Source organism: Musa acuminata, chromosome BXJ1-8 (assembly GCF_036884655.1).
Source record: "Musa acuminata AAA Group cultivar baxijiao chromosome BXJ1-8, Cavendish_Baxijiao_AAA, whole genome shotgun sequence".
NCBI lineage: Eukaryota > Viridiplantae > Streptophyta > Magnoliopsida > Zingiberales > Musaceae > Musa > Musa acuminata.
In genome coordinates, this window is record NC_088334.1 from 38803438 (window position 1) to 38819445 (window position 16008).

General features: G+C 53.3%; 18 non-coding genes across 18 annotated transcripts; all 18 read left to right on the top strand.

The window, feature by feature from the left end:
* The first annotated feature begins 351 nt into the window (after window positions 1-351).
* LOC135589962 (5S ribosomal RNA) lies at window positions 352-470 on the top strand. Its single transcript, XR_010477369.1, has one exon. It is a non-coding gene; the product is annotated as a 5S ribosomal RNA (ribosomal RNA).
* A 1177-nt stretch (window positions 471-1647) lies between these two features.
* LOC135590050 (5S ribosomal RNA) lies at window positions 1648-1766 on the top strand. Its single transcript, XR_010477457.1, has one exon. It is a non-coding gene; the product is annotated as a 5S ribosomal RNA (ribosomal RNA).
* Window positions 1767-2310: 544 nt separating this feature from the next.
* LOC135590884 (5S ribosomal RNA) lies at window positions 2311-2429 on the top strand. The gene has a single exon (XR_010478287.1). It is a non-coding gene; the product is annotated as a 5S ribosomal RNA (ribosomal RNA).
* A 544-nt stretch (window positions 2430-2973) lies between these two features.
* LOC135590190 (5S ribosomal RNA) lies at window positions 2974-3092 on the top strand. Its single transcript, XR_010477596.1, has one exon. It is a non-coding gene; the product is annotated as a 5S ribosomal RNA (ribosomal RNA).
* A 544-nt stretch (window positions 3093-3636) lies between these two features.
* LOC135590896 (5S ribosomal RNA) lies at window positions 3637-3755 on the top strand. Its single transcript, XR_010478299.1, has one exon. It is a non-coding gene; the product is annotated as a 5S ribosomal RNA (ribosomal RNA).
* A 544-nt stretch (window positions 3756-4299) lies between these two features.
* On the top strand, window positions 4300-4418 carry LOC135589963 (5S ribosomal RNA). The gene has a single exon (XR_010477370.1). It is a non-coding gene; the product is annotated as a 5S ribosomal RNA (ribosomal RNA).
* A 1176-nt stretch (window positions 4419-5594) lies between these two features.
* LOC135589966 (5S ribosomal RNA) lies at window positions 5595-5713 on the top strand. Its single transcript, XR_010477372.1, has one exon. It is a non-coding gene; the product is annotated as a 5S ribosomal RNA (ribosomal RNA).
* A 1177-nt stretch (window positions 5714-6890) lies between these two features.
* On the top strand, window positions 6891-7009 carry LOC135592102 (5S ribosomal RNA). Its single transcript, XR_010478868.1, has one exon. It is a non-coding gene; the product is annotated as a 5S ribosomal RNA (ribosomal RNA).
* A 1177-nt stretch (window positions 7010-8186) lies between these two features.
* Window positions 8187-8305, top strand: LOC135592104 (5S ribosomal RNA). Its single transcript, XR_010478869.1, has one exon. It is a non-coding gene; the product is annotated as a 5S ribosomal RNA (ribosomal RNA).
* A 544-nt stretch (window positions 8306-8849) lies between these two features.
* On the top strand, window positions 8850-8968 carry LOC135590908 (5S ribosomal RNA). Its single transcript, XR_010478311.1, has one exon. It is a non-coding gene; the product is annotated as a 5S ribosomal RNA (ribosomal RNA).
* A 1177-nt stretch (window positions 8969-10145) lies between these two features.
* LOC135592105 (5S ribosomal RNA) lies at window positions 10146-10264 on the top strand. The gene has a single exon (XR_010478870.1). It is a non-coding gene; the product is annotated as a 5S ribosomal RNA (ribosomal RNA).
* Window positions 10265-10808: 544 nt separating this feature from the next.
* Window positions 10809-10927, top strand: LOC135589448 (5S ribosomal RNA). Its single transcript, XR_010476855.1, has one exon. It is a non-coding gene; the product is annotated as a 5S ribosomal RNA (ribosomal RNA).
* A 544-nt stretch (window positions 10928-11471) lies between these two features.
* LOC135590708 (5S ribosomal RNA) lies at window positions 11472-11590 on the top strand. Its single transcript, XR_010478114.1, has one exon. It is a non-coding gene; the product is annotated as a 5S ribosomal RNA (ribosomal RNA).
* A 330-nt stretch (window positions 11591-11920) lies between these two features.
* Window positions 11921-12039, top strand: LOC135589967 (5S ribosomal RNA). Its single transcript, XR_010477373.1, has one exon. It is a non-coding gene; the product is annotated as a 5S ribosomal RNA (ribosomal RNA).
* A 544-nt stretch (window positions 12040-12583) lies between these two features.
* On the top strand, window positions 12584-12702 carry LOC135590921 (5S ribosomal RNA). The gene has a single exon (XR_010478325.1). It is a non-coding gene; the product is annotated as a 5S ribosomal RNA (ribosomal RNA).
* A 1177-nt stretch (window positions 12703-13879) lies between these two features.
* Window positions 13880-13998, top strand: LOC135592106 (5S ribosomal RNA). The gene has a single exon (XR_010478871.1). It is a non-coding gene; the product is annotated as a 5S ribosomal RNA (ribosomal RNA).
* Window positions 13999-14542: 544 nt separating this feature from the next.
* Window positions 14543-14661, top strand: LOC135590933 (5S ribosomal RNA). Its single transcript, XR_010478337.1, has one exon. It is a non-coding gene; the product is annotated as a 5S ribosomal RNA (ribosomal RNA).
* A 1177-nt stretch (window positions 14662-15838) lies between these two features.
* On the top strand, window positions 15839-15957 carry LOC135589497 (5S ribosomal RNA). Its single transcript, XR_010476905.1, has one exon. It is a non-coding gene; the product is annotated as a 5S ribosomal RNA (ribosomal RNA).
* The last annotated feature ends 51 nt before the right edge of the window (window positions 15958-16008 follow it).

A 16008-nucleotide genomic window follows, 5' to 3' on the forward strand; every position in this document is an offset into this window, starting at 1 on the left:
GAAGTCCTCGTGTTGCACTCCTTTTTGCGCCCCGAGCGGCCAAAACCTCTCCCGTCGACCTCCGAGGCGATGGTTTTGGGCCTCGGAATTTGCCGTGACCGCTACATAGTCAGTCTCGTGGGGCTCGGAGAGAGCTTTCCGGAATGGGGCCGCAATAGCGATTCCGAGTTCGTTCGAGAAAGTCCCGATGGTTTCGGCGCGCGCTTGCCGTGTCCGGTACGCGGTCGGCCTCGTGGGCATCGGAGGGATCCGACAATGGCGATTCCGAGATCGTTCGAGAGGTTTCGGGGCTCCGGTCGTCGATGCGCCGTCCGCGACGTGCACAAAGGCGAGGGACGACGCACACAAAATGAGTGCGCTCATACCAGCACTAAAGCACCGGATCCCATCAGAACTCCGAAGTTAAGCCTGCTTGGGCTAGAGTAGTACTAGGATGGGTGACCCCCTGGGAAGTCCTCGTGTTGCACTCCTTTTTGCGCCCCGAGCGGCCAAAAGACTTACTTAAAACTCTCTTTTAAGCTTTTCAATTTTTCCAGCATTATGGCCAACAATAAATATGTCATGAACATATATATAGCATGAGAATAATGAAATCATCATCTAAAAATTTCTTCATAAAACATACAATGACCAGACATGGTTCTAGGATGGGTGACCCCCTGGGAAGTCCTCGTGTTGCACTCCTTTTTGCGCCTCGAGCGGCCAAAACCTCTCCCGTCGACCTCCGAGGCGATGGTTTTGGGCCTCGGAATTTGCCGTGACCACTACGCAGTCAGTCTCGTGGGGCTCGGAGAGAGCTTTCCGGAATGGGGCCGCAATAGCGATTCCGAGTTCGTTCGAGAAAGTCCCGATGGTTTCGGCGCGCGCTTGCCGTGTCCGGTACGCGGTCGGCCTCGTGGGCATCGGAGGGATCCGACAATGGCGATTCCGAGATCGTTCGAGAGGTTTCGGGGCTCCGGTCGTCGATGCGCCGTCCGCGACGTGCACAAAGGCGAGGGACGATGCACACAAAACGAGTGCGATCATACCAGCACCGGATCACATCAGAATTCCGAAGTTAAGCGTGCTTGGGTCACCCGTGGGAAGTCCTCGTGTTGCACTCCTTTTTGCGCCCCGAGCGGCCAAAAGACTTACTCAAAACTATCTTTTAAGCTTTTCAATTTTTCCAGCATTATGGCCAACAATAAATATGTCATTAACATATATATAGCAGGAGAATAATGAAATCATCATCTAAAAATTTCTTCATAAAACATACAATGACCAGACATGGTTCTAGGATGGGTGACCCCCAGGGAAGTCCTCGTGTTGCACTCCTTTTTGCGCCCCGAGCAGCCAAAACCTCTCCCGTCGACCTCCGAGGCGATGGTTTTGGGCCTCAGAATTTGCCGTGACCGCTACGCTGTCAGTCTCGTGGGGCTCGGAGAGAGCTTTCCGGAATGGGGCCCCAATAGCGATTCCGAGTTCGTTCGAGAAAGTCCCGATGGTTTCGGCGCGCGCTTGCCGTGTCCGGTACGCGGTCGGCCTCGTGGGCATTGGAGGGATCCGACAATGGCGATTCCGAGATCGTTCGAGAGGTTTCGGGGCTCCGGTCGTCGATGCGCCGTCCGCGACGTGCACAAAGGCGAGGGACGACGCACACAAAACGAGTGCGATCATACCAGCACTAAAGCACCGGATCCCATCAGAACTCCGAAGTTAAGCCTGCTTGGGCGAGAGTAGTACTAGGATTGGTGACCCCCCGGGAAGTCCTCGTGTTGCACTCCTTTTTGCACCCCGAGCGGCCAAAAGACTTACTTAAAACTCTCTTTTAAGCTTTTCAATTTTTCCAGCATTATGGCCAACAATAAATATGTCAATAACATATATATAGCAGGAGAATAATGAAATCATCATCTAAAAATTTCTTCATAAAACATACAATGACCAGACATGGTTCTAGGATGGGTGACCCCCTGGGAAGTCCACGTGTTGCACTCCTTTTTGCGCCCCGAGCGGCCAAAACCTCTCCCGTCGACCTCCGAGGCGATGGTTTTGGGCCTCGGAATTTGCCGTGACCGCTACGCAGTCAGTCTCGTGGGGCTCGGAGAGAGCTTTCCGGAATGGGGCCGCAATAGCGATTCCGAGTTCGTTCGAGAAAGTCCCGATGGTTTCGGCGCGCGCTTGCCATGTCCGGTACGCGGTCGGCCTCGTGGGCATCGGAGGGATCCGACAATGGCGATTCCGAGATCGTTCGAGAGGTTTCGGGGCTCCGGTCGTCGATGCGCCGTCCGCGATGTGAACAAAGGCGAGGGACGACGCACACAAAACGAGTGCGATCATACCAGCACTAAAGCACCGGATCCCATCAGAACTCCGAAGTTAAGCCTGCTTGGGCGAGAGTAGTACTAGGATGGGTGACCCCCTGGGAAGTCCTCGTGTTGCACTCCTTTTCGCGCCCCGAGCGGCCAAAAGACTTACTTAAAACTCTCTTTTAAGCTTTTCAATTTTTCCAGCATTATGGCCAACAATAAATATGTCATTAACATATATATAGCAGGAGAATAATGAAATCATCATCTAAAAATTTCTTCATAAAACATACAATGACCAGACATGGTTCTAGGATGGGTGACCCCCTGGGAAGTCCTCGTGTTGCACTCCTTTTTGCGCCCCGAGCGGCCAAAACCTCTCCCGTCGACCTCCGAGGCGATGGTTTTGGGCCTCGGAATTTGCCGTGACCGCTACATAGTCAGTCTCGTGGGGCTCGGAGAGAGCTTTCCGGAATGGGGCCGCAATAGCGATTCCGAGTTCGTTCGAGAAAGTCCCGATGGTTTCGGCGCGCGCTTGCCGTGTCCGGTACGCGGTCGGCCTCGTGGGCATCGGAGGGATCCGACAATGGCGATTCCGAGATCGTTCGAGAGGTTTCGGGGCTCCGGTCGTCGATGCGCCGTCCGCGACGTGCACAAAGGCGAGGGACGACGCATACAAAATGAGTGCGATCATACCAGCACTAAAGCACCGGATCCCATCAGAACTCTGAAGTTAAGCCTGCTTGGGCGAGAGTAGTACTAGGATGGGTGACCCCCTGGGTAGTCCTTGTGTTGCACTCCTTTTTGCGCCCCGAGCGGCCAAAAGACTTACTTAAAACTCTCTTTTAAGCTTTTCAATTTTTCCAGCATTATGGCCAACAATAAATATGTCATTAACATATATATAGCAGGAGAATAATGAAATCATCATCTAAAAATTTCTTCATAAAACATACAATGACCAGACATGGTTCTAGGATGGGTGACCCCCTGGGAAGTCCTCGTGTTGCACTCCTTTTTGCGCCCCGAACGGCCAAAACCTCTCCCGTCGACCTCCGAGGCGATGGTTTTGGGCCTCGGAATTTGCCGTGACCGCTACGCAGTCAGTCTCGTGGGGCTCGGAGAGAGCTTTCCGGAATGGGGCCGCAATAGCGATTCCGAGTTCGTTCGAGAAAGTCCCGATGGTTTCGGCGCGCGCTTGCCGTGTCCGGTACGTGGTCGGCCTCGTGGGCATCGGAGGGATCCGACAATGGCGATTCCGAGATCGTTCGAGAGGTTTCGGGGCTCCGGTCGTCGATGCGCCGTCCGCGATGTGAACAAAGGCGAGGGACGACGCACACAAAACGAGTGCGATCATACCAGCACTAAAGCACCGGATCCCATCAGAACTCCGAAGTTAAGCCTGCTTGGGCGAGAGTAGTACTAGGATGGGTGACCCCCTGGGAAGTCCTCGTGTTGCACTCCTTTTCGCGCCCCGAGCGGCCAAAAGACTTACTTAAAACTCTCTTTTAAGCTTTTCAATTTTTCCAGCATTATGGCCAACAATAAATATGTCATTAACATATATATAGCAGGAGAATAATGAAATCATCATCTAAAAATTTCTTCATAAAACATACAATGACCAGACATGGTTCTAGGATGGGTGACCCCCTGGGAAGTCCTCGTGTTGCACTCCTTTTTGCGCCCCGAGCGGCCAAAACCTCTCCCGTCGACCTCCGAGGCGATGGTTTTGGGCCTCGGAATTTGCCGTGACCGCTACGTAGTCAGTCTCGTGGGGCTCGGAGATAGCTTTCCGGAATGGGGCCGCAATAGCGATTCCGAGTTCGTTCGAGAAAGTCCCGATGGTTTCGGCGCGCGCTTGCCGTGTCCGGTACGCGGTCGGCCTCGTGGGCATCGGAGGGATCCGACAATGGCGATTCCGAGATCGTTCGAGAGGTTTCGGGGCTCCGGTCGTCGATGCGCCGTCCGCGACGTGCACAAAGGCGAGGGACGACGCACACAAAACGAGTGCGCTCATACCAGCACTAAAGCACCGGATCCCATCAGAACTCCGAAGTTAAGCCTGCTTGGGCTAGAGTAGTACTAGGATGGGTGACCCCCTGGGAAGTCCTCGTGTTGCACTCCTTTTTGCGCCCCGAGGGCCAAAAGACTTACTTAAAACTCTCTTTTAAGCTTTTCAATTTTTCCAGAATTATGGCCAACAATAAATATGTCATGAACATATATATAGCATGAGAATAATGAAATCATCATCTAAAAATTTCTTCATAAAACATACAATGACCAGACATGGTTCTAGGATGGGTGACCCCCTGGGAAGTCCTCGTGTTGCACTCCTTTTTGCGCCTCGAGCGGCCAAAACCTCTCCCGTCGACCTCCGAGGCGATGGTTTTGGGCCTCGGAATTTGCCGTGACCGCTACGCAGTCAGTCTCGTGGGGCTCGGAGAGAGCTTTCCGAAATGGGGCCGCAATAGCGATTCCGAGTTCGTTCGAGAAAGTCCCGATGGTTTCGGCGCGCGCTTGCCGTGTCCGGTACGCGGTCGGCCTCGTGGGCATCGGAGGGATCCGACAATGGCGATTCCGAGATCGTTCAAGAGGTTTCGGGGCTCCGGTCGTCGATGCGCCGTCCGCGACGTGCACAAAGGCGAGGGACGATGCACACAAAACGAGTGCGATCATACCAGCACCGGATCACATCAGAACTCCGAAGTTAAGCGTGCTTGGGTCACCCGTGGGAAGTCCTCGTGTTGCACTCCTTTTTGCGCCCCGAGCGGCCAAAAGACTTACTTAAAACTATCTTTTAAGCTTTTCAATTTTTCCAGCCTTATGGCCAACAATAAATATGTCATTAACATATATATAGCAGGAGAATAATGAAATCATCATCTAAAAATTTCTTCATAAAACATACAATGACCAGACATGGTTCTAGGATGGGTGAACCCCAGGGAAGTCCTCGTGTTGCACTCCTTTTTGCGCCCCGAGCAGCCAAAACCTCTCCCGTCGACCTCCGAGGCGATGGTTTTGGGCCTCGGAATTTGCCGTGACCGCTACACAGTCAGTCTCGTGGGGCTCGGAGAGAGCTTTCCGGAATGGGGCCGCAATAGCGATTCCGAGTTCGTTCGAGAAAGTCCCGATGGTTTCGGCGCGCGCTTGCCGTGTCCGGTACGCGGTCGGCCTCGTGGGCATCGGAGGGATCCGACAATGGCGATTCCGAGATCGTTCGAGAGGTTTCGGGGCTCCGGTCGTCGATGCGCCGTCCGCGACGTGCACAAAGGCGAGGGACGACGCACACAAAACGAGTGCGCTCATACCAGCACTAAAGCACCGGATCCCATCAGAACTCCGAAGTTAAGCCTGCTTGGGCTAGAGTAGTACTAGGATGGGTGACCCCCTGGGAAGTCCTCGTGTTGCACTCCTTTTTGCACCCCGAGCGGCCAAAAGACTTACTTAAAACTCTCTTTTAAGCTTTTCAATTTTTCCAGAATTATGGCCAACAATAAATATGTCATGAACATATATATAGCATGAGAATAATGAAATCATCATCTAAAAATTTCTTCATAAAACATACAATGACCAGACATGGTTCTAGGATGGGTGACCCCTTGGGAAGTCCTCGTGTTGCACTCCTTTTTGCGCCTCGAGCGGCCAAAACCTCTCCCGTCGACCTCCGAGGCGATGGTTTTGGGCCTCGGAATTTGCCGTGACCGCTACGCAGTCAGTCTCGTGGGGCTCGGAGAGAGCTTTCCGGAATGGGGCCGCAATAGCGATTCCGAGTTCGTTCGAGAAAGTCCCGATGGTTTCGGCGCGCGCTTGCCGTGTCCGGTACGCGGTCGGCCTCGTGGGCATCGGAGGGATCCGACAATGGCGATTCCGAGATCGTTCAAGAGGTTTCGGGGCTCCGGTCGTCGATGCGCCGTCCGCGACGTGCACAAAGGCGAGGGACGATGCACACAAAACGAGTGCGATCATACCAGCACCGGATCACATCAGAACTCCGAAGTTAAGCGTGCTTGGGTCACCCGTGGGAAGTCCTCGTGTTGCACTCCTTTTTGCGCCCCGAGCGGCCAAAAGACTTACTTAAAACTATCTTTTAAGCTTTTCAATTTTTCCAGCCTTATGGCCAACAATAAATATGTCATTAACATATATATAGCCGGAGAATAATGAAATCATCATCTAAAAATTTCTTCATAAAACATACAATGACCAGACATGGTTCTAGGATGGGTGACCCCCAGGGAAGTCCTCGTGTTGCACTCCTTTTTGCGCCCCGAGCAGCCAAAACCTCTCCCGTCGACCTCCGAGGCGATGGTTTTGGGCCTCGGAATTTGCCGTGACCGCTACGCAGTCAGTCTCGTGGGGCTCGGAGAGAGCTTTCCGGAATGGGGCCGCAATAGCGATTCCGAGTTCGTTCGAGAAAGTCCCGATGGTTTCGGCGCGCGCTTGCCGTGTCCGGTACGCGGTCGGCCTCGTGGGCATCGGAGGGATCCGACAATGGCGATTCCGAGATCGTTCGAGAGTTTTCGGGGCTCCGGTCGTCGATGCGCCGTCCGCGACGTGCACAAAGGCGAGGGACGACGCATACAAAACGAGTGCGATCATACCAGCACTAAAGCACCGGATCCCATCAGAACTCCGAAGTTAAGCCTGCTTGGGCGAGAGTAGTACTAGGATGGGTGACCCCCTGGGAAGTCCTTGTGTTGCACTCCTTTATGCGCCCCGAGCGGCCAAAAGACTTACTTAAAACTCTCTTTTAAGCTTTTCAATTTTTCCAGCATTATGGCCAACAATAAATATGTCATTAACATATATATAGCAGGAGAATAATGAAATCATCATCTAAAAATTTCTTCATAAAACATACAATGACCAGACATGGTTCTAGGATGGGTGACCCCCTGGGAAGTCCTCGTGTTGCACTCCTTTTTGTGCCCCGAGCGGCCAAAACCTCTCCCGTCGACCTCCGAGGCGATGGTTTTGGGCCTCGAAATTTGCCGTGACCGCTACGCAGTCAGTCTCGTGGGGCTCGGAGAGAGCTTTCCGGAATGGGGCCGCAATAGCGATTCCGAGTTCGTTCGAGAAAGTCCCGATGGTTTCGGCGCGCGCTTGCCGTGTCCGGTACGCGGTCGGCCTCGTGGGCATCGGAGGGATCCGACAATGGCGATTCCGAGATCGTTCGAGAGGTTTCGGGGCTCCGGTCGTCGATGCGCCGTCCGCGACGTGCACAAAGGCGAGGGACGATGCACACAAAACGAGTGCGATCATACCAGCACCGGATCACATCAGAACTCCGAAGTTAAGCGTGCTTGGGTCACCCGTGGGAAGTCCTCGTGTTGCACTCCTTTTTGCGCCCCGAGCGGCCAAAAGACTTACTCAAAACTATCTTTTAAGCTTTTCAATTTTTCCAGCATTATGGCCAACAATAAATATGTCATTAACATATATATAGCAGGAGAATAATGAAATCATCATCTAAAAATTTCTTCATAAAACATACAATGACCAGACATGGTTCTAGGATGGGTGACCCCCAGGGAAGTCCTCGTGTTGCACTCCTTTTTGCGCCCCGAGCAGCCAAAACCTCTCCCGTCGACCTCCGAGGCGATGGTTTTGGGCCTCGGAATTTGCCGTGACCGCTACGCTGTCAGTCTCGTGGGGCTCGGAGAGAGCTTTCCGGAATGGGGCCGCAATAACGATTCCGTGTTCGTTCGAGAAAGTCCCGATGGTTTCGGCGCGCGCTTGCCGTGTCCGGTACGCGGTCGGCCTCGTGGGCATCGGAGGGATCCGACAATGGCGATTCCGAGATCGTTCGAGAGGTTTCGGGGCTCCGGTCGTCGATGCGCCGTCCGCGACGTGAACAAAGGCGAGGGACGACGCACACAAAACGAGTGCGATCATACCAGCACTAAAGCACCGGATCCCATCAGAACTCCGAAGTTAAGCCTGCTTGGGCGAGAGTAGTACTAGGATGGGTGACCCCCTGGGAAGTCCTTGTGTTGCACTCCTTTTTGCGCCCCGAGCGGCCAAAAGACTTACTTAAAACTCTCTTTTAAGCTTTTCAATTTTTCCAGCATTATGGCCAACAATAAATATGTCATTAACATATATATAGCAGGAGAATAATGAAATCATCATCTAAAAATTTCTTCATAAAACATACAATGACCAGACATGGTTCTAGGATGGGTGACCCCCTGGGAAGTCCTCGTGTTGCACTCCTTTTTGTGCCCCGAGCGGCCAAAACCTCTCCCGTCGACCTCCGAGGCGATGGTTTTGGGCCTCGGAATTTGCCATGACCGCTACGCAGTCAGTCTCGTGGGGCTCGGAGAGAGCTTTCCGGAATGGGGCCGCAATAGCGATTCCGAGTTCGTTCGAGAAAGTCCCGATGGTTTCGGCGCGCGCTTGCCGTGTCCGGTACGCGGTCGGCCTCGTGGGCATCGGAGGGATCCGACAATGGCGATTCCGAGATCGTTCGAGAGGTTTCGGGGCTCCGGTCGTCGATGCGCCGTCCGCGACGTGCACAAAGGCGAGGGACGACGCACACAAAACGAGTGCGATCATACCAGCACTAAAGCACCGGATCCCATCAGAACTCCGAAGTTAAGCCTGCTTGGGCGAGAGTAGTACTAGGATGGGTGACCCCCTGGGAAGTCCTCGTGTTGCACTCCTTTTTGCGCCCCGAGCGGCCAAAAGACTTACTTAAAACTCTCTTTTAAGCTTTTCAATTTTTCCAGCATTATGGCCAACAATAAATATGTCATTAACATATATATAGCAGGAGAATAATGAAATCATCATCTAAAAATTTTTTCATAAAACATACAATGACCAGACATGGTTCTAAGATGGGTGACCCCCTGGGAAGTCCTCGTGTTTTACTCCTTTTTGCGCCCCGAGCGGCCAAAACCTCTCCCGTCGACCTCCGAGGCGATGGTTTTGGGCCTCGGAATTTGCCGTGACCGCTAAGCAGTCAGTCTCGTAGGGCTCGGAGAGAGCTTTCCGGAATGGAGCCGCAATAGCGATTCCGAGTTCATTCGAGAAAGTCCCGATGGTTTCGGCGCGCGCTTGCCGTGTCCGGTACGCGGTCGGCCTCGTGGGCATCGGAGGGATCCGACAATGGCCATTCCGAGATCGTTCGAGAGGTTTCGGGGCCCCGGTCGTCGATGCGCCGTCCGCGACGTGCACAAAGGCGAGGGACGACGCACACAAAACGAGTGCGATCATACCAGCACCGGATCACATCAGAACTCCGAAGTTAAGCGTGCTTGGGTCACCCATGGGAAGTCCCCGTGTTGCACTCCTTTTTGCGCCCCGAGCGGCCAAAAGACTTACTTAAAACTATCTTTTAAGCTTTTCAATTTTTCCAGCATTATGGCCAACAATAAATATGTCATTAACATATATATAGCAGGAGAATAATGAAATCATCATCTAAAAATTTCTTCATAAAACATACAATGACCAGACATGGTTCTAGGATGGGTGACCCCCTGGGAAGTCCTCGTGTTGCACTCCTTTTTGCGCCCCGAGCAGCCAAAACCTCTCCCGTCGACCTCCGAGGCAATGGTTTTGGGCCTCGGAATTTGCCGTGACCGCTACGCTGTCAGTCTCGTGGGGCTCGGAGAGAGCTTTCCGGAATGGGGCCGCAATAGCGATTCCGAGTTCGTTCGAGAAAGTCCCGATGGTTTCGGCGGGCGCTTGCCGTGTCCGGTACGCGGTCGGCCTCGTGGGCATCGGAGGGATCCGACAATGGCGATTCCGAGATCGTTCGAGAGGTTTCGGGGCTCCGGTCGTCGATGCGCCGTCCGCGACGTGAACAAAGGCGAGGGACGACGCACACAAAACGAGTGCGATCATACCAGCACTAAAGCACCGGATCCCATCAGAACTCCGAAGTTAAGCCTGCTTGGGCGAGAGTAGTACTAGGATGGGTGACCCCCTGGGAAGTCCTTGTGTTGCACTCCTTTTTGCGCCCCGAGCGGCCAAAAGACTTACTTAAAACTCTCTTTTAAGCTTTTCAATTTTTCCAGCATTATGGCCAACAATAAATATGTCATTAACATATATATAGCAGGAGAATAATGAAATCATCATCTAAAAATTTCTTCATAAAACATACAATGACCAGACATGGTTCTAGGATGGGTGACCCCCTGGGAAGTCCTCGTGTTGCACTCCTTTTTGTGCCCCGAGCGGCCAAAACCTCTCCCGTCGTCCTCCGAGGCGATGGTTTTGGGCCTCGGAATTTGCCATGACCGCTACGCAGTCAGTCTCGTGGGGCTCGGAGAGAGCTTTCCGGAATGGGGCCGCAATAGCGATTCCGAGTTCGTTCGAGAAAGTCCCGATGGTTTCGGCGCGCGCTTGCCGTGTCCGGTACGCGGTCGGCCTCGTGGGCATCGGAGGGATCCGACAATGGCGATTCCGAGATCGTTCGAGAGGTTTCGGGGCTCCGGTCGTCGATGCGCCGTCCGCGACGTGCACAAAGGCGAGGGACGACGCACACAAAACGAGTGCGATCATACCAGCACTAAAGCATCGGATCCCATCAGAACTCCGAAGTTAAGCCTGCTTGGGCGAGAGTAGTACTAGGATGGGTGACCCCCTGGGAAGTCCTCGTGTTGCACTCCTTTTTGCGCCCCGAGCGGCCAAAAGACTTACTTAAAACTCTCTTTTAAGCTTTTCAATTTTTCCAGCATTATGGCCAACAATAAATATGTCATTAACATATATATAGCAGGAGAATAATGAAATCATCATCTAAAAATTTTTTCATAAAACATACAATGACCAGACATGGTTCTAAGATGGGTGACCCCCTGGGAAGTCCTCGTGTTTTACTCCTTTTTGCGCCCCGAGCGGCCAAAACCTCTCCCGTCGACCTCCGAGGCGATGGTTTTGGGCCTCGGAATTTGCCGTGACCGCTACGCAGTCAGTCTCGTGGGGCTCGGAGAGAGCTTTCCGGAATGGGGCCGCAATAGCGATTCCGAGTTCGTTCGAGAAAGTCCCGATGGTTTCGGCGGGCGCTTGCCGTGTCCGGTACGCGGTCGGCCTCGTGGGCATCGGAGGGATCCGACAATGGCGATTCCGAGATCGTTCGAGAGGTTTCGGGGCTCCGGTCGTCGATGCGCCGTCCGCGACGTGCACAAAGGCGAGGGACGACGCACACAAAACAAGTGCGATCATACCAGCACTAAAGCCCCGGATCCCATCAGAACTCCGAAGTTAATCGTGCTTGGGCGAGAGTAGTACAAGGATTGGTGACCCCCTGGGAAGTCCTCGTGTTGCACTCCTTTTTGCGCCCCGAGCGGCCAAAACCTCTCCCGTCAACCTCCGAGGCGATGGTTTTGGGCCTCGGAATTTGCCGTGACCGCTACGTAGTCAGTCTCGTGGGGCTCGGAGAGAGCTTTCCGGAATGGGGCCGCAATAGCGATTCCGAGTTCGTTCGAGAAAGTCCCGATGGTTTCGGCGCGCGCTTGCCGTGTCCGGTACACGGTCGGCCTCGTGGGCATCGGAGGGATCCGACAATGGCGATTCCGAGATCGTTCGAGAGGTTTCGGGGCTCCGGTCGTCGATGCGCCGTCCGCGACGTGCACAAAGGCGAGGGACGACGCACACAAAACGAGTGCGCTCATACCAGCACTAAAGCACCGGATCCCATCAGAACTCCGAAGTTAAGCCTGCTTGGGCTAGAGTAGTACTAGGATGGGTGACCCCCTGGGAAGTCCTCGTGTTGCACTCCTTTTTGCGCCCCGAGCGGCCAAAAGACTTACTTAAAACTCTCTTTTAAGCTTTTCAATTTTTCCAGCATTATGGCCAACAATAAATATGTCATGAACATATATATAGCATGAGAATAATGAAATCATCATCTAAAAATTTCTTCATAAAACATACAATGACCAGACATGGTTCTAGGATGGGTGACCCCCTGGGAAGTCCTCGTGTTGCACTCCTTTTTGCGCCTCGAGCGGCCAAAACCTCTCCCGTCGACCTCCGAGGCGATGGTTTTGGGCCTCGGAATTTGCCGTGACCGCTACGCAGTCAGTCTCGTGGGGCTCGGAGAGTGCTTTCCGGAATGGGGCCGCAATAGCGATTCCGAGTTCGTTCGAGAAAGTCCCGATGGTTTCGGCGCGCGCTTGCCGTGTCCGGTACGCGGTCGGCCTCGTGGGCATCGGAGGGATCCGACAATGGCGATTCCGAGATCGTTCGAGAGGTTTCGGGGCTCCGGTCGTCGATGCGCCGTCCGCGACGTGCACAAAGGCGAGGGACGACGCACACAAAACGAGTGCGATCATACCAGCACTAAAGCACCGGATCCCATCAGAACTCCGAAGTTAAGCCTGCTTGGGCGAGAGTAGTACTAGGATGGGTGACCCCCTGGGAAGTCCTCGTGTTGCACTCCTTTTTGCGCCCCGAGCGGCCAAAAGACTTACTTAAAACTCTCTTTTAAGCTTTTCAATTTTTCCAGCATTATGGCCAACAATAAATATGTCATTAACATATATATAGCAGGAGAATAATGAAATCATCATCTAAAAATTTCTTCATAAAACATACAATGACCAGACATGGTTCTAAGATGGGTGACCCCCTGGGAAGTCCTCGTGTTTTACTCCTTTTTGCGCCCCGAGCGGCCAAAACCTCTCCCGTCGACCTCCGAGGCGATGGTTTTGGGCCTCGGAATTTGCCGTGACCGCTAAGCAGTCAGTCTCGTAGGGCTCGGAGAGAGCTTTCCGGAATGGAGCCGCAATAGCGATTCCGAGTTCATTCGAGAAAGTCCCGATGGTTTCGGCGCGCGCTTGCCGTGTCCGGTACGCGGTCGGCCTCGTGGGCATCGGAGGGATCCGACAATGGCGATTCCGAGATCGTTCGAGAGGTTTCGGGGCTCCGGTCGTCGATGCGCCGTCCGCGACGTGCTCAAAGGCGAGGGACGATGCACACAAAACGAGTGCGATCATACCAGCACCGGATCACATCAGAACTCCGAAGTTAAGCGTGCTTGGGTCACCCGTGGGAAGTCCTCGTGTTGCACTCCTTTTTGCGCCCCGAGCGGCCAAAAGACTTACTCAAAACTATCTTTTAAGCTTTTCAATTTTTCCAGCATTATGGCCAACAATAAATATGTCATTAACATATATATAGCAGGAGAATAATGAAATCATCATCTAAAAATTTCTTCATAAAACATACAATGACCAGACATGGTTCTAGGATGGGTGACCCCCAGGGAAGTCCTCGTGTTGCACTCCTTTTTGCGCCCCGAGCAGCCAAAACCTCTCCCGTCGACCTCCGAGGCGATGGTTTTGGGCCTCGGAATTTGCCGTGACCGCTACGCTGTCAGTCTCGTGGGGCTCGGAGAGAGCTTTCCGGAATGGGGCCGCAATAGCGATTCCGAGTTCGTTCGAGAAAGTCCCGATGGTTTCGGCGCGCGCTTGCCGTGTCCGGTACGCGGTCGGCCTCGTGGGCATCGGAGGGATCCGACAATGGCGATTCCGAGATCGTTCGAGAGGTTTCGGGGCTCCGGTCGTCGATGCGCCGTCCGCGACGTGAACAAAGGCGAGGGACGACGCACACAAAACGAGTGCGATCATACCAGCACTAAAGCACCGGATCCCATCAGAACTCCGAAGTTAAGCCTGCTTGGGCGAGAGTAGTACTAGGATGGGTGACCCCCTGGGAAGTCCTTGTGTTGCACTCCTTTTTGCGCCCCGAGCGGCCAAAAGACTTACTTAAAACTCTCTTTTAAGCATTTCAATTTTTCCAGCATTATGGCCAACAATAAATATGTCATTAACATATATATAGCAGGAGAATAATGAAATCATCATCTAAAAATTTCTTCATAAAACATACAATGACCAGACATGGTTCTAGGATGGGTGACCCCCTGGGAAGTCCTCGTGTTGCACTCCTTTTTGTGCCCCGAGCGGCCAAAACCTCTCCCGTCGACCTCCGAGGCGATGGTTTTGGGCCTCGGAATTTGCCATGACCGCTACGCAGTCAGTCTCGTGGGGCTCGGAGAGAGCTTTCCGGAATGGGGCCGCAATAGCGATTCCGAGTTCGTTCGAGAAAGTCCCGATGGTTTCGGCGCGCGCTTGCCGTGTCCGTTACGCGGTCGGCCTCGTGGGCATCGGAGGGATCCGACAATGGCGATTCCGAGATCGTTCGAGAGGTTTCGGGGCTCCGGTCGTCGATGCGCCGTCCGCGACGTGCACAAAGGCGAGGGACGACGCACACAAAACGAGTGCGATCATACCAGCACTAAAGCACCGGATCCCATCAGAACTCCGAAGTTAAGCCTGCTTGGGCGAGAGTAGTACTAGGATGGGTGACCCCCTGGGAAGTCCTCGTGTTGCACTCCTTTTTGCGCCCCGAGCGGCCAAAAGACTTACTTAAAACTCTCTTTTAAGCTTTTCAATTTTTCCAGCATTATGGCCAACAATAAATATGTCATTAACATATATATAGCAGGAGAATAATGAAATCATCATCTAAAAATTTCTTCATAAAACATACAATGACCAGACATGGTTCTAAGATGGGTGACCCCCTGGGAAGTCCTCGTGTTTTACTCCTTTTTGCGCCCCGAGCGGCCAAAACCTCTCCCGTCGACCTCCGAGGCGATGGTTTTGGGCCTCGGAATTTGCCGTGACCGCTAAGCAGTCAATCTCGTAGGGCTCGGAGAGAGCTTTCCGGAATGGAGCCGCAATAGCGATTCCGAGTTCATTCGAGAAAGTCCCGATGGTTTCGGCGCGCGCTTGCCGTGTCCGGTACGCGGTCGGCCTCGTGGGCATCGGAGGGATCCGACAATGGCGATTCCGAGATCGTTCGAGAGGTTTCGGGGCTCCGGTCGTCAATGCGCCGTCCGCGACGTGCACAAAGGCGAGGGACGATGCACACAAAACGAGTGCGATCATACCAGCACCGGATCACATCAGAACTCCGAAGTTAAGCGTGCTTGGGTCACCCGTGGGAAGTCCTCGTGTTGCACTCCTTTTTGCGCCCCGAGCGGCCAAAAGACTTACTCAAAACTATCTTTTAAGCTTTTCAATTTTTCCAGCATTATGGCCAACAATAAATATGTCATTAACATATATATAGCAGGAGAATAATGAAATCATCATCTAAAAATTTCTTCATAAAACATACAATGACCAGACATGGTTCTAGGATGGGTGACCCCCAGGGAAGTCCTCGTGTTGCACTCCTTTTTGCGCCCCGAGCAGCCAAAACCTCTCCCGTCGACCTCCGAGGCGATGGTTTTGGGCCTCGGAATTTGCCGTGACCGCTACGCTGTCAGTCTCGTGGGGCTCGGAGAGAGCTTTCCGGAATGGGGCCGCAATAGCGATTCCGAGTTCGTTCGAGAAAGTCCCGATGGTTTCGGCGCGCGCTTGCCGTGTCCGGTACGCGGTCGGCCTCGTGGGCATCGGAGGGATCCGACAATGGCGATTCCGAGATCGTTCGAGAGGTTTCGGGGCTCCGGTCGTCGATGCGCCGTCCGCGACGTGAACAAAGGCGAGGGACGACGCACACAAAACGAGTGCGATCATACCAGCACTAAAGCTCCGGATCCCATCAGAACTCCGAAGTTAAGCCTGCTTGGGCGAGAGTAGTACTAGGATGGGTGACCCCCTGGGAAGTCCTTGTGTTGCACTCCTTTTTGCGCCCCGAGCGGCCAAAAGACTTACTTAAAACTCTCTTTTAAGCT